The 14,425-nt window shown below is 49.0% G+C and overlaps 2 long non-coding RNA genes across 2 annotated transcripts; one reads left to right on the forward strand and one right to left on the reverse strand.

The window, feature by feature from the left end:
* Positions 1 to 672: 672 nt before the first annotated feature.
* On the reverse strand, positions 673 to 4,166 carry LOC140693354 (uncharacterized). The gene is made up of 3 exons (XR_012069111.1): positions 3,916 to 4,166; positions 3,561 to 3,768; positions 673 to 791 (listed from the first exon to the last, which is right to left on the reverse strand). It is a non-coding gene; the product is annotated as an uncharacterized lncRNA (long non-coding RNA).
* A 3,375-nt stretch (positions 4,167 to 7,541) lies between these two features.
* Positions 7,542 to 12,056, forward strand: LOC140693347 (uncharacterized). The gene is made up of 7 exons (XR_012069100.1): positions 7,542 to 7,795; positions 8,100 to 8,220; positions 8,486 to 8,684; positions 10,277 to 10,393; positions 10,812 to 10,986; positions 11,105 to 11,186; positions 11,808 to 12,056. It is a non-coding gene; the product is annotated as an uncharacterized lncRNA (long non-coding RNA).
* The last annotated feature ends 2,369 nt before the right edge of the window (positions 12,057 to 14,425 follow it).

Below are 14,425 nucleotides of genomic sequence, written 5' to 3' on the forward strand. Positions count from 1 at the left end.
TTCTGGGTGTAGGGGGAAGAGAGGCCCCAGGACAAAGGAGCACAGGGGCACAGTGATGAGGATGGACTGGCTCTGTTGTGACACTGCAGGAATGGCTGGATCTTTGTCCTGAGGGCTTAGTTTGGGGGGGCTACTGGCCTCATGAGGGCCCCCCTCTCAGCAGCCTGGACAGATGCTCCCGCTCCTGATAGCTCTGTGGCCACCACTGTTCCCGGAGGGGCTCTGCCTCCATCTTCTATCAGACATTCCTGCCCAGTCCCCGACTGCCAGCGAGGGAGCCTGGGCCTCAAAGCCGTTTGCCGTGGAGGGACACAGGCTCCTTGGAGAAGCAGGCTGATCTTATTTTTCTCCGTAACCCACGGCCTAGCAAAGCGCCAGCCTATGGGTGGGCCATTCAGGGGCTCGGATACTTCTTAAATTAACTCAAAGCAGTAGAATAGCAGAGCTGGAGGAAGTGACCACTGAGCTCACAGAGTTCACTGCCCACACCCCCATTCTACAGATGAAGAAACAGAGGCCAAGCAGCCAAGGTCATGCTGCTCTTTAATGCTGGCCTCTGTTGGGCATACCAAGTGATGAGCTGCACTGAAGGGCCTGAGAGGGGGCTCTGGGGTCAGACAGCTTGGGTTCAAGTCCCATCCCTGCCATTTACTAGCTGTGTGATTAATGACTGTCCTTCCTGTAAAGTGCCACCTCATTTGTTTGTCATGAACACAGAGTTCCTTGAACAGCAGGACAGAATTCTTTAAAGGTTTGCTGTTGCTTTTGTTACTATTATCACCAAGTGAACCCTGAAATGAAGAACAAAGACAGCAAGATTTTTTATTTTAAAAGATTTTAAAATACGATGATGACTGCTTGATTTAATCTATTCAAGTTTGCATTTGGCCATTATTAACAACTGCACAATGGATGACTTTTGAGGAAATGTTACTTCATGTCTTTAATTCTCACTAACTACACAGGCTATTCAACAGGAAGCAATTTTTTTTCCAGGAAGAGGGACAAAAAGTTAACAATATCTCTGTACCTCTCGGTTCCCAGTGAGTTGGTTGTGATCTGTCAACCCAACTTTGGGGAAATGCCCTCTCCTCCTGGGCTCGCTGCACTGCCACGTGGCCTCCAGGGGGCGATTTACCCCCACACGAATCCAGTATCTTGGTTCATATCTTTGCTTCAGATCCCTCAAGGACTGCCCATGCACCAGGGCCCCATCTGCCCCGCCAGTCTCACCTGCTGGCCTCCAGGAAACTATCCTGGGTCTCAACCATCCTCTGTTCCTATGCCCGCCCCACTACTCTTCATTTTGTCCTTCAAGTGTGGGCTCCTGTGGCTTGCCACCAAGCAGGGGTCTCCCAGTCCTCCACCTTGGGGAACTGCATCGTCCTGCACAGTGCCTAGCGAAACTGTGTGGAGGCCGGAAGAATACAGAACAACAGGTGCTCAGAGGGGCTGCCTTTCCCACTGCAGGGGCCCTGGAGAGCTTTCTCCCAGCTGGTTATTCACAGGCGCTGAAGCTGTGGAATCTCGATCTTACCAATTTAAAGGGCATCATCACTAATTACAAAAGAAATCATTTTTTCAGTAGCAAAAGGAGAAAAGACTTTGTGCCCCATGCCCCCATCTTTCTTCCTCCGCCTTCAGAGGTGATTCTCACTCTCTGGGCAAGGGTAGAAAGCAACAAACAGAATATTATTTTTCAATGATTCTTCTTTCCCACTCTGAAGATTGCATCCCAAGACTGATGAAGGCTAGGATGGTTTGGCTTCCCTGTACTGAGTATTCAGAGGCTCAGGGTGGAGGGGGTTAGGGAGATAATTCAGCATTATGGAACCAAACAGAGACATTAAAAGGTTCTACTCTAAACAGAAAGGAAGCAGGATGCTATAGAAATGGGAAAACCATCATTGGAAATGAAATAACGAGTTACAAGACAATAAACATGAAGATGTAAAAAAGAAAAAGTATATCAAAATACAAAAAGGTGGGAAAGGGAGATGGTAGCAAGAAAAGATAGATTTTTTTCTCTTTCTTTTTCCTTTTTCTCATTATTCTTAGGATGTGTTGGAGCCTACGTGATTATCAGTCTAAAGGAAATAGATATGATAATGGGTTGATATACTTGAAAAATAGGGTAACCACAAATCGAAAGCATATAATAGAGTTGAAAAAAAAAAAAACCAAAAAAGAAACAAACTCTAAATGGCCTAAAGACTTAAACATTAGACAAGACGCTAAAAAACTCTCAGAAGAAAACATAGGCAAAACATTATTTGACATATATCTCAGCAGTGTTTTCCTAGGGCAATCCACCCAAGCAACAGAAAATAAAAGCCAAAATAAACAAATGGGACCTAGTTACACCTATCAGCTATTTCAAAGCAATAGAAACCATAAGCAAAATGAAAAGACAACCTATGGAATGTGAGAAAATATTTGCAAAAGATGAGACTGAACATGGCTTAACTTGTAGACTATAAAAATAGTTCATACAACTTAATAAGAAAAAAAAATAAACAACCCAATCCAAAAATGGGCAGAACAACTAAACAAGCAATTCTCCAATGAAGATATACAAATGGCCAATAGGCATATGAAAAAAAGGCACAATATCGCTAATTATCTTAGAAATGCAAATCAAAACTACAATAAGTTATCATCTCACACTACTCAGAATGGCCACCATTCAAACATCCACTCACCATAGATGCTGGAGAGGCTTGGAGAAAAGGGAACCCTCCTACATTATTGCTGGGAATGTAGTTTGGTGAAGCCAATGTGGAAAACAATATGGAGATACCACAAAAGACTAAAAAAAGACATCATTTGATCCAGCAATCCCACTCCTGGGCATATATCCAGAGGGAACCTTAATTTCAAAATATACCTGCACCCCAATGTTCACAGCAGCATTGTTTTCAATGACCAAGACATAGAAGCAACCTAAACGCCCACTGACAAATGACTGGATAAAGATGTAGTATTTAGATATAAAAGAATATTACACAGTTGTAACAAAGAAGGAAATAATGCCATTTACAGCAACATGGATGGACTTGGAGATTATCACACTAAAGTGAAATAACTCAGACAGAGAAAGACAAGTAACATATGATACCACTTATATGTGGAATTTTTAAAAAAGATACAAATAAACTTATTTACAAAACAGAAACAGACTCACAGACTTAGGAAACAAACTTAGGAGTTTGGGATTAACAATTACAAACTACTATATGTAAAACAGACAAACAGCAAGGATTCACTGTAGAACACAGGGGAAAATGTTCAGTATCTTGCAACCTATAATGGAAAAGAACCTGAAAAAGAATAGACTATGTATATGTACAACTGAATCACTATGCTGTATACCTGAAACTAACAAAACAGCTGTATATCTGAAACTAACTAAACATTGTAAATCAACCACATTTCAATTAAAAAAAAAGATAAGCTCTAAATAGCTGTATTCAAAGAAAATCTTCAAATCTTACCTCCTACAAAAAGTAAAATGGGAAGCTTGAGCAGGACCAAATTATACTGAATGAGAGGTTACATACCTTCTCCAGCACGTGGCCCATGGTACACATACATCGTGTTTTCCTTCAGGTAAGAATGGCCCTTACTGCCCAGGGAGCGAGTCCTGCTGGGACAAGGCCTCTGTGGCAGTGGCCTCCTTGTCACCGCTCCATCTCACCAGAAGGCCAGGGTTTTCAGAGGGGAGGGAACACAGAGCTCATACACTTCAGATATATTTCCTGAGAAAAACTGTGGAAAGACCAAATTCACCTGCAGTGCAGGAAACATGAGCACGGCCCCTAAGCAGACTGACAAACCCGAAGCAAGACGGCCCGATGTTCACATCGGAACCAGAACAAAAACCGTCTGGCCCCAGTTAAACGATCACCATCTCACCTGCAATGAACTGTTCGTACTCATTGTCAGGGATGTTTCTGTTGAGACTTGAGAGATCAAAAAAGTCAGACCAGGGAATCCGGACCTGGTGGATGTCCAGGCTCTGCTAATGGTAGAGGCGGCCCCAAGGGGGTATCACCAGCACCGACTCTTCCATTTTCAGCAGGGTCTTCAGGAGGAAGGCGATGTGGATACAGACGCCCCTACGGAGGCTGAAGCCCTCCGGAGGGTTGACATAACACAGAAGGTACCTGGCAGGGAGCAAAGGAGAGCGGGTCTTCAGAGCCAGGTCTCTGCACAGGAATCCCGGCTTAGATAGAACAGATACAATGGGAATCTCTGCACAGCACATGGCCTAGACTCAAGACACGTTCAGCAGCTTCTGGTTTGTATAGTGGAGGCACTGCCCACCGATCTCTGTGTGGCCAATTATTTCGAGTCCGGGAGCACATGCAGAAGACATCTTGGCATCTGTCTATCAACGCTAAGCACCTGACTAGTACCTGAGCACCCGTTCTCCAGGGAATCTCAAACTTCTTGGCCTAAAGACCCCTGTACACTCTTAAATATTGAGGACTTCAAAAGGCTGCTGTTTATGTGGGTTAAATCTATCAATAGTTCCTGTGTTAGAAGTTAAATAAGAACTTTAAAAAATGCTTATGAGTTCACTTAAAAATAATAACAACCTACTACATGATACCATTAATACTCTTAAGCAAAAAATAAGTATATTTTTCTAAACAAAAATCATTAATGAGAGGAATAGCAGTGATTTTAATTTCTGAGAATCTCTTTTGGACTGGTGAGAGCTTAATTCTATCTGCCTCTACATTACCTGTTTTGTGATATCACAGACTAGGTTTTCCCTGGAAAACCCCACAGGAAACTCGGGAGTGCAAGAGTGTGCAAAAGGCAGGTGACTTCCCGGCGTTCCTACGAAAATAGTCTTGCAACTCAGGGGCCTCGGACTCACTTTGATAACTGCTGCCCTACCCTAGGCGAGACTCTCCTACACAAGAGCCAGGCAAGTGTCCTGGCTTCTTTAATGAGTTACCGCAGCAACACCCCTCCCTTCTCTGTGTTAATGTTTCCCACAACCTCCATTACTGCAGATGAGGATGTAATCCTCAACTGAGGCCTCTAATCCCAGAAGACTACCAACCTTGAAAGGGAGGGCCCATCTACCATCTCTACACCCCGCACAGTCTATTTTGAGTCAAGCCCTAGATAACTGCTAATTGACACTGACCCTTGTCTTATTCCTGAGTTTTAGCGAAGGAGCCAACATCTGGATGGAACTGAAATTTCCCTGCTGATATACAAGGCTGATAAACCACCCTATTCCAACATCTGATTCTGGGGCTCTTCAAAACGCGGGTAAGGCCCCGCTTCATAAAAGACGGGTCCTCCACCTGCCCTTCCCAGGGGTTCTGGGAGGCCGCGGCCACGCAGGGCTACCCGGAGTCGCGGTCCAAGCCCCAGAGCCCGAGGGGGAGGAAAGCCGGAGGCTGTGCCCCAGCCCTGACCCCCCGCCCCAACCCGCTCCCCGGCACCACAGCCCTCCCCGGCCGCCACACCAACCCGGATCCCACCCCGGTCCATGTCCACTGGCCCCGCCAACGGCGCTGCCGTACGTTTACCGTCTGTGAGACGCCGCCCCAGAAAGGATGTCGGCCGCCGACTGACGCGGCCAGAACTAGTGGCCCGGCCAAGCAAGCCGCCATCCCCAGCAGCAAACACCGCCAAGGTCCCGGGCAGCTGCACACTTCCGGAGCCCGCTGCCTGCCCCAGAAGCGCACGCCAGCCCGCGAGGAGCGCGGCGTCTTTATCCATGGCAACGCCGCGGGGCCCTCCCCTAGCGCTTGCGTCTGCGTCCTCCCGAGGCTAGACGTGCGAGAGCAGAACTTTCGGAGCCAATGGGAGCAAGGGCGCGGCCAGGACGGGGGTGGGGGGAGGCTTATGGGGCAGCTGGGTGGGGCCGGGGCGGGCGGGGCCGCGCGGAGGTCCTCAGCTGCAGGTGGCACCGGCCGGAGGCTGGGGCAATGCTGCCAACAGTGGGCGGGGCGGCGGTGCGGCGGGGCGGCGGGGCGGCGGGGTGGGGGCACCCTCACCTGTCCTTGTGCGGGGCTCAGCCTGGGCTCCGCGGCCTCCGCTTGCACCGGAAGTGGACCCAGGCTACCGGTGGGCAAGATAGAGGACTGAGCCCAGGCAGGCACGGCTGGCCAGGTAGGGCACCTGAAGTGCAGATCCGCCAGGCCGGCTGCCGGCCTTGAATACGCGCTGCTAGGCAGTTTCCAAGAAGACGGGATCTGTCCCAAGAGGGGAGGTAGGGCAGGGTGCCAGATGCCTGGTTGGGTGCGGTCTTACAGGAGAGCCACGTTGAGAGGGTGCAGAGCAGCCCCTGTGTTGGCGGGGCTAGGAATTTGGGGTATAGGGTGGGGATGATGTGTGCCATTCCCTGTGGTCTCCCAAAGAACTCGCACCCCCAAGCAAAGGACCCTGCTCCCTCCACCCTTCACTGCATCCCCTGCCTTCCCCAGCACCACCGCCCCTGCCCCCGGAGGGTCCCATGACCTCTCCCCACACCAGGCACCGTCCCTGTTACAGGTACTTATCTCCTGGTGGTTCCAGCCCAAGGGTGGGGGCTGTATCTGACCAGTTAGGATGCCTGGAGCCTTTGTATGAAACCTCAGACTATAATGCAGGCGTGCACAGAGGCCCCTCAAACAGGATTCCCTGCATTCCCTCCCCACCACGCACCCACAGCGCAGCTGCCACACCAGGCCAAGCCTGCTGGAGGACCGCTGTTCCCTCTCCACCTGTCCCTGATCAAGAGTGCACCGCCCACACTGCTGGGTATTTAGTGGGCCTTAGAAGAGCAGCTGGTATTTTCATGGACAAATATTTGCTCTTTTGGGAAGAGTTGAGTGCAAAGGGATGTAGGGTATGCCTTTTCTGTTGTCCTGGAACTGGTGACTAGGATGCAAACTTAAGTCAAAGCAGTTTTTAGAGAGAGCCGCAATATATCTTACCCAAAGATCACTGTTCCCCTACAAAGGCAACACCACCTGGCGGGTGGGGTCCTGGTCCCTCTTTCTGGAGGTTGGGCTTTGCACCCTCCAGCTGGGACAGAGCCCGAAACAGCTCTGAACACGCTCCAACAGGCTTTCCCAGCACAAACTGCCTTTATTTTGAATCTGGCTGAAGGAAGCAGCTGAGAAATCTGGGTAAATCTTCCTGGGTGTAACCATGCCTTTTGTGCTGAATGAAAGAGCGGCTCTCCACATGCTAACAGCTTAGAACTGAATGTGTGTCGAAGCCTTCATGCATGTAGCATGTTGGGAACAGCGTTTCATGGTGAGGGGAACTCTATAACTTACATGTGTATGGGGAAGCCCTCACTCCAACAGGGTTTTCCTGCACAAACTGCCTTTATTTCGAAATTGGCTCTTGCTGAGAAATCTTGGTAAGTGTTCTTAAGTGTAGCCATGCCCATTATGCAGGATGAAAGAGCGGCTCTACACTTTTTCACATCTCAGAAATGAATGTGTGTTGAAGCCGTCATTCATGTAGCGTGTTGGGAACACAGAATTTAGTGGTGAGAACTATGTAAATTACATGTCTATGATGAAGCACTCTCTCGAGCCGGGTATTCCAGTGCATACTGCCTTTATTTCGAAACTGGCTTCTCAGAAGCCTGTGGTCTCCACTGCAGGTCTGTCTCCAAACCCAGGGCCAGCATGGTAACTCTGCTCCCCCTGTCTATTCTGGAAGTTCTAGGTGTCCTCCATGGCCCTTCCACCATTATGTTTTTGGAAAACCCCGCAGATGGAATGGGCCTGAGAACAGGAGAGCTGGATGCCAGAAGCCACTGCCCAGTGTGAGGCTCCTGGGAGGGGCATCTCCTCTCCGTGGGCTCTGATCTAACCTCCCCTCTCCCCCACCCCCACCCCTCTCCTCCTGCATTTCCTGATTGATCCCTGGATAATGGTCCATACCAGGAATGACCTGGGAGAGGTTTTATGAGTCTTTAAGTGGAAAAAAAAAAGAAATCTTTAGACAAGTTACTGAAAGTAACTTCCAGCTTTACCGGGAAAGACCTCATTCCAATGTTTAAGGCTAGTTGACAGGGTGTCAAATTGCTTAACCACTCACATCTGAGCAAGTGCTACCTCTCTCTCCAGCTCCCCGCAGCATCCACCTGTGGCAACTTGGCCAAAAGAAGGCAAGAAAGCTCTTTCCCCTCGCCAGCACCAGCGTGGCTTTGGAGTCAGTGGAGGCTGAGAGAAAGAGCCCCGCCCTGAGGTTTGAGGGGCCTCCAGCCACAGCCAGAGGAGCGGGGGTTTTCAGAGTGGCCCAGCAGAGAAACCAGGCAAGGCCACCTGGCCCAAGTCTTCCCTGCCCAGAGAGCCCCATGAACTGCTTTGGGCCACGCTCCCCGTTTGGGCCCCCTGCAAAAAGTTACCACGGGAGCCACACCTGAGAATGCAGAAGGACAGCCCTTTAGCCTGGGGTCCCAGCAGGTGTGTCCTGTGAGACCTGTGGCCACATAAGTTACTTGTCTCTCCAGGTCACTGAAGGGACTGTGCTGGGCATCTTGGTGGTCAGGGACATGGGAACACCTCTAAACTCTGAAGAAGGACAGAGAGACTCTTCCTGGAAGCAAGGATTCCAGGGAGACACCTTGCCCAGAACTGGGGGACTGTGTCCTGAGTAGACCCCTGGGAGGCAATGTGGGGCTGTGGGGTCCTCTTCTGAGAAGGGAGCAGGTGAGTTTTCCGGGGGTGGGGTCCTGCTTTTTCCAGACATGTCCTTGTGTAAGACTCATTTACAAACACCTCCAAGTCCACCTAGGGGTGGCCCCAGAGGTGGGGGTAGAGGAGGAGAGTGAAGGGTGCAGACTTAGGGCCCCCTGAGCCACCCAGGGAGCCAAGGGTCAGTGGGAACATCTTGGGAGTCTAGTGCAGGGGTGGAGGACGAGCACTAAGAACATGCCAAGTCATGCAATAAAGTGACCCATGACCACGAGACACAGGTGGCCGTACACCAAAAGAGGCAGATAGAAATTTAGACCCAGGATCTGAGAACCTTGAGAGGGGCTGGAGGGTCCCAGGAACCCTCAGGAACAGCTCTTCTAGGGGCACAGACATCCCAATACACACATTTCTCATGGAAGCTTTTTGGGGTGCAGAGTGAGTTACCAGGATCCTGAACTTAGTATGGAATCCCACCCCCTTGTTCATCACGGTACCTGGCAATAAATTGCTGTCATTTGTCCCTGGACATGCACAGGGGAGCTGACTGCTGTGGGGGTCACTGCAGGACTAGAATCTTCTGGTGTCTGCTCTGTGACCACAGAAACCCAGGGGGATTTCTCAACGGGAGAACCTGGAGACCATGCCTGCAAGGACCACCCTCATGGGATGGCCAAGGAGCTCGTGGTACCCAGGTCACCAAGTGACGAAGTTGTGAGGTTGCCTGGGGTATCCTGGGGGCATGTAGATTTCTGAGGTCAGCACGTGGGCCCAGCACTGCTGGATGGTCTGCACAAAGAGGGGCCTGCCCTCCTGATGATGGCTCTTAACACCTGCAGGGAAACTGCTCCCAGGGCTCCTGGAGGTCCATATTGAGAGTGTCCTGCCAGCCTTGTGGGGTCACCTTCCCCTGATGCAGAAGCAGACCTCTCTCCCTTGAGGCCCAGGGGACACCTGGCTCAGGTGCCACCTGTGTGCCCTGGACACGCAGAGCCCCAGAGCTCTGGCACAGCCTGGGGTGTGGTGGTGTCCGGGCAAGAAAGGCCCTGGGAAGGGGGTCATTCAAGGGCAGAGGCCACTCTGCAGGGATGCTGGACCTGGCAGCAATGCACTGCTTCAGTACTCCCTTGGGTTGGGTCTCCAACCTGTGGGATGGAAGGACCACTCCTTCCTGCGGTGCAGTCGGGGGAACTAGATCCATCGTCAAGGTCAGCCCTGAAAATGGAGGCTGCGCTACCTCCATTCCTGGAAAGAAAATCAGTCCCCTCCAGTCCAGGTGATTCAGAAAGTCATTCAGCAATGTTCGGGGCCTCCACTTTAGGCTTTGAATTAGAGCTGAGCGGCTTAGGAGGCCAGATCCCTGTCCGTGGCTCCAGGAGCAGGCTTTCTGCTGGGGGACAGGATCCTCACAAACACCTGTGTCTTTGTGGGACACTCCCCTCTGACAAGCTGGGAGGCAGGGTGCAGTTGTGGGAAATCGTGTTTACATGAGCAGAGGGCCACCATGTGGTGGGGGCACAGGAGACTGTGAGAATGAGTCCCACAGCCTTTCTGGAATCAAAAAACTGGCAAATGTGAAAAAGTGCATAATTTGTTTTATTGAACAGGCTGCTTATGTACGTTTGGAGGACCAGGTTCAAGGACTCAGCATCCCTCCAGGACAATAGCCTCAAGAGAAGAACAGACAGAGCAGGAGGAGATCTGGGGTTTCTCCCAGGAATGAGGTGGAACAGGGATTTCTGCAGATTTGCAAGGAGTCCCCGACCACTGAGCATGGGGTTACAGCCCCACGAGCCCCTGTCATGTTTGGCTTGGGCTCTGGTTCTGGCCTGCTCATGTATTCTTCCAGCAGAGTTCCAGAAACTCAGAGGGTGGAATTAGAGGGGCTGCGTTTGGAACCTAGTGAGGAGTTGGAGGGTCCTTTATATTGAGTCCCTTCATCCTAATCACCGTAGCTGAAGCCCAACACCCCCCAGGCCCCCATGGTTGCCGTGGAGGGAGAACAAGCCTGGCAGGCGACCTAGGGGTCCCACTACTGTGTCCTTCCCTTGTCTTCGTTCCCTTTCACCCCGGAAGGTGTGATTGTCTCGTGTCATGGTGGCCTCCACAATGTCCCTCCCAGTAATCTCTCTTCTCCATCAGGTGGGGTTCCCAACCCCGCTCAGCCTTCTCTGCATGGATGCTGAAGGACCAGGCCCACCTGAAATTCTGAGCTCGAGCAGTAAGGTGGAAACAAAGAAACCAATGGAAAAAAGAAGCAAGTGATTGTGGCAAAGCTCCCCACCACAGAGAAGCTGCCCTGAGTGGAAGGGAGAGTGTGGGCATGCCCGTTTGTTTCCTATCTCCCAGTGCTCTTAGCTTTCTTATTGCCTACCTGCATGGTTACAACAAAATGATCTGCAAAACTGAAAATATTTACTCTCTCGCTTTTACAGAAAAGGCTGGCCAGCCTCTGGTCCGGTACCAGGCAAGAGATTGGAGTTCCTTTCCAGTTTGGAAACATCTTGGCAGGCCCAGGTTTGCAAAGGTCTTTAAGAGTAGTTACGGAGTTTTGCTTTTAAACTTTTTACGGCTCTATATACTTGTGAGATGTGGTTGTGATGTATAATTCTGAGTCGGGATTTTCTCAAACTGTTTCTCACTTCTTATACCAGACATTCCTAAATTCCAAGTGGAACTGCATATTAAGGAAGCCATGGAATTTAGCAAAAGGATACAGATCTCATTTCCTTTTAAGCATCGGTGTACCTCCATCATGGCAGTATTTGTTATGTGTTATTGATAGGGGAACTAAGTAGTAAACAGATTAATAGAAAATAGGGGATTTTAGGTACACAGGTTCATCTTTTCAACATTGTTTGTAATATTTGCAGTTTAAGATGACCATTCCTGAGAAACAGGCAGCCTCTTAGAATGAAATAGCATTTCCTCTGAACCATAATTAATTTTTATTTTGTAGACAGCAGGAAGGGTAATAACACGTCACACATTTGGGGACGTCAAAGAGAAAATGTAACTTTCTGGGAGCGCACTCCCCCGCCTCCCCCTGCCCTTTTTACTGTCCCATTCTCCCTGGAAGGCTCTTTCTTATCTTCTGCTCATGGCTCCAGTAACTCTTTCTTCCTCCTTGTTCCTCAGCTGGTAAGGTTAGTTTTCTACTTTGAACAAGCAAACAAGCCAACAGAAGAGAAATTTCACAAGCAACTCCCAGCACATCCGCTCGCCTTCTGATGTCTGTGACCTCACTCTCGGTGCCCCACCGCTTATTAAAAGTGGCATCGAAAGCCAGTTCCTCCAAAAGTCCCCGAGGCCCCATCCCTCCCATCTTCTCTGGGTTGTCACTCCCAAAACCATCCTCTCTTTCACTGCCTCATCTATTTTGTTCTCCTGCTAGTTGGCACCATCAGTATATAAACGTCCATCCTCTTAAACCAACAGCACTCCTTGACCCTAATTCACCCCCACCAATTGCCACCCTGTGTCTTTGCAGCAAATCTTTAAGGAGTTGTTTAAACTCACTGTCTGCATCTTCTCTTGAGCCATCCCCTTTTACACCCATTCTGGATTTTCGCCTGATCCCTCGCTCTATGGAAACTGCCCTGTCAAGGCCATCAGTGACCCCATGTTGCTAAATATAGTGGTCAATTTTGACTCCTCATCATGCTTGGCCCCTCGGCAGCATTTGACCCAGCTCTTCCATCCCTCCTACCCCGTGTTCCTGCTTCACTCAACCTCCAGCCCATCTCTGTGTCTGTTTCTGCTTTTGGCCTGCTGGCTGGTCCTTTGCCAATGTCTCCTGTTTTTTCCAAACATATACTGTGGGTGTTCCCCAGGGTGGGTTCCTGGGCCTCTCCTCTCTCTCTCTGCTATTCCTTTGGTGGAAACAACCCAGCCTTGGAAATTGGCATGCCATCAATTTCTCAATTTCTCCAAAATTCCCTGATTTCCCCTTTCCATCTGAGCCTTTATCCCTGAGACTCACATCACATTCTTTTCCTTTCATTCATCTTGCTTTCACATTCATACATATGTTCTACTATGAAATTACTTTTCCAAATTTTGAATCAGTACATATATATCATGTAAAATGCTCAAATATGTATTATTTCCACTAAGATGCTAATTCTACCTTAGAACATTTCTGCACTTCTGTATTTATGTGAATAAAGCGAATAGTATTTCTACAAGCCTCATAGTTAAACACTGTTAGTTTGGGGCTATTATGTAACATGAAATAATGGTACATCAACATAGTCGTTTTTCATTTATTTTTATGTAACACCGAGATGAGGTTTTTGCCCTGAAGACTGGTTTTATTGAAATTTTACCTACGTTACGGACAGTCAGTTTATGTGAAAGCCCTCATTTCTCCCCTTTTTGATATATGCTCCATTTGGCTATATATAACATATAACTTGGCATGAAACAAAATTCCCAAATCATTCACATAATACAATTAATATGTTTAATTATATTTTTTAAATGTTAAAAAGAAAAAGAAAACAGATTCCTCTACCTATTAGGCACTTCTGTGGCAATATGTAACACACCCCTTAACCATGACATTGAAGAACTGAGCTGATACCAGCCCCTTTCCACCTGCTCAGCCCCACCTTTTCCCATCCCCTTTCCCATCCGGAGAGGACATCCCTCCCATTGTCCAGGCCCAGATTTTGGAACCATGTCCTTTCTCTCTCTTTCTTTTACACTCACAGACAGCAAATCCAGCTTGTTAGAAAATTCTGGCTATTCTGTCTTAATTAAATACCTGCTCTCTGCTCCCCGCCCTCCTAAGAGCCACCTTCAGCCTTTCCTGGATACCAATAGCCTTCTGTTTCCATCTTTGCTTTCCTACAATCTCTCATCCACACAGAGTCAGAGGGAGCCTGTAAAAACATACATTGGGGGTGGTGGGTGTTGCTCAGTGGTAGGGCGCATGCTTAGCATGCTTGAGATCCTGGGTTCAATCACCAGCACATTTCATTAAAATAAATAAATTACTTCCCCCCAAAAAACACAAACACAAAAGCATAAGTTGGACTACATCACCCCTCCCCTCAAAACTCACTAAACGGGTCACCATGTCATTAGGAGCCAAAGTCATCACAAAGGCCTCAGGACCCGGCGGGCTCTGTCTCTCTGCCCACACTCTCCCTCTCACTCTGGGGGCCTCTGGCTCCGGCTCTTCCTTCTTCCTCCGGATCTATTCTGCTTCAAGTTCATTACTCCGTGAGATCTGCCAGGATTGCCTTATTCTCTCCTGCCTGCCTCCCACCCCACCGCCATCACCCGAGTTTGCTCATATCACTCTTTTTTAAAAATTTATCCAAACTCTTGCTACCCCAACATGCTGCCTGTTTCCTCTGCTAAAATTCTGAGCCCCCAGTGACGGGGAGTCATGTCTATTTTGTTGACTGATAAAGCCCGAGAGCCTTGGGAACGGTCTAGTTAGGAGATTCCCGTATGTAGTAGGAGCTTATACACATTTGCTGAATGAATGTAGATGCCCTGGTCCAATCCGATGGAGCACTTCTGTGACGTGCTCAAAGAATAACTCTCCTTTCCACCTGAGAGGGGGTGACAACTTCCCTGGTGATTAAAGGCAAGAATTTTTTGCTTTATGCTGTTAACCTTAGGCGGGGAGACTGGGGGATCTTCATATATATTTTTAAATTTGGTTCACTCTGCAGTTGGTCTTTGGTCTCTGTATAATTTTGAGAAACTCTTTATGAGTGATCATTCTTTGATCAGATTGA

This window comes from Vicugna pacos, unplaced genomic scaffold (genome assembly GCF_048564905.1).
Source record: "Vicugna pacos unplaced genomic scaffold, VicPac4 scaffold_19, whole genome shotgun sequence".
Taxonomy (NCBI): Eukaryota; Metazoa; Chordata; class Mammalia; order Artiodactyla; family Camelidae; genus Vicugna; species Vicugna pacos.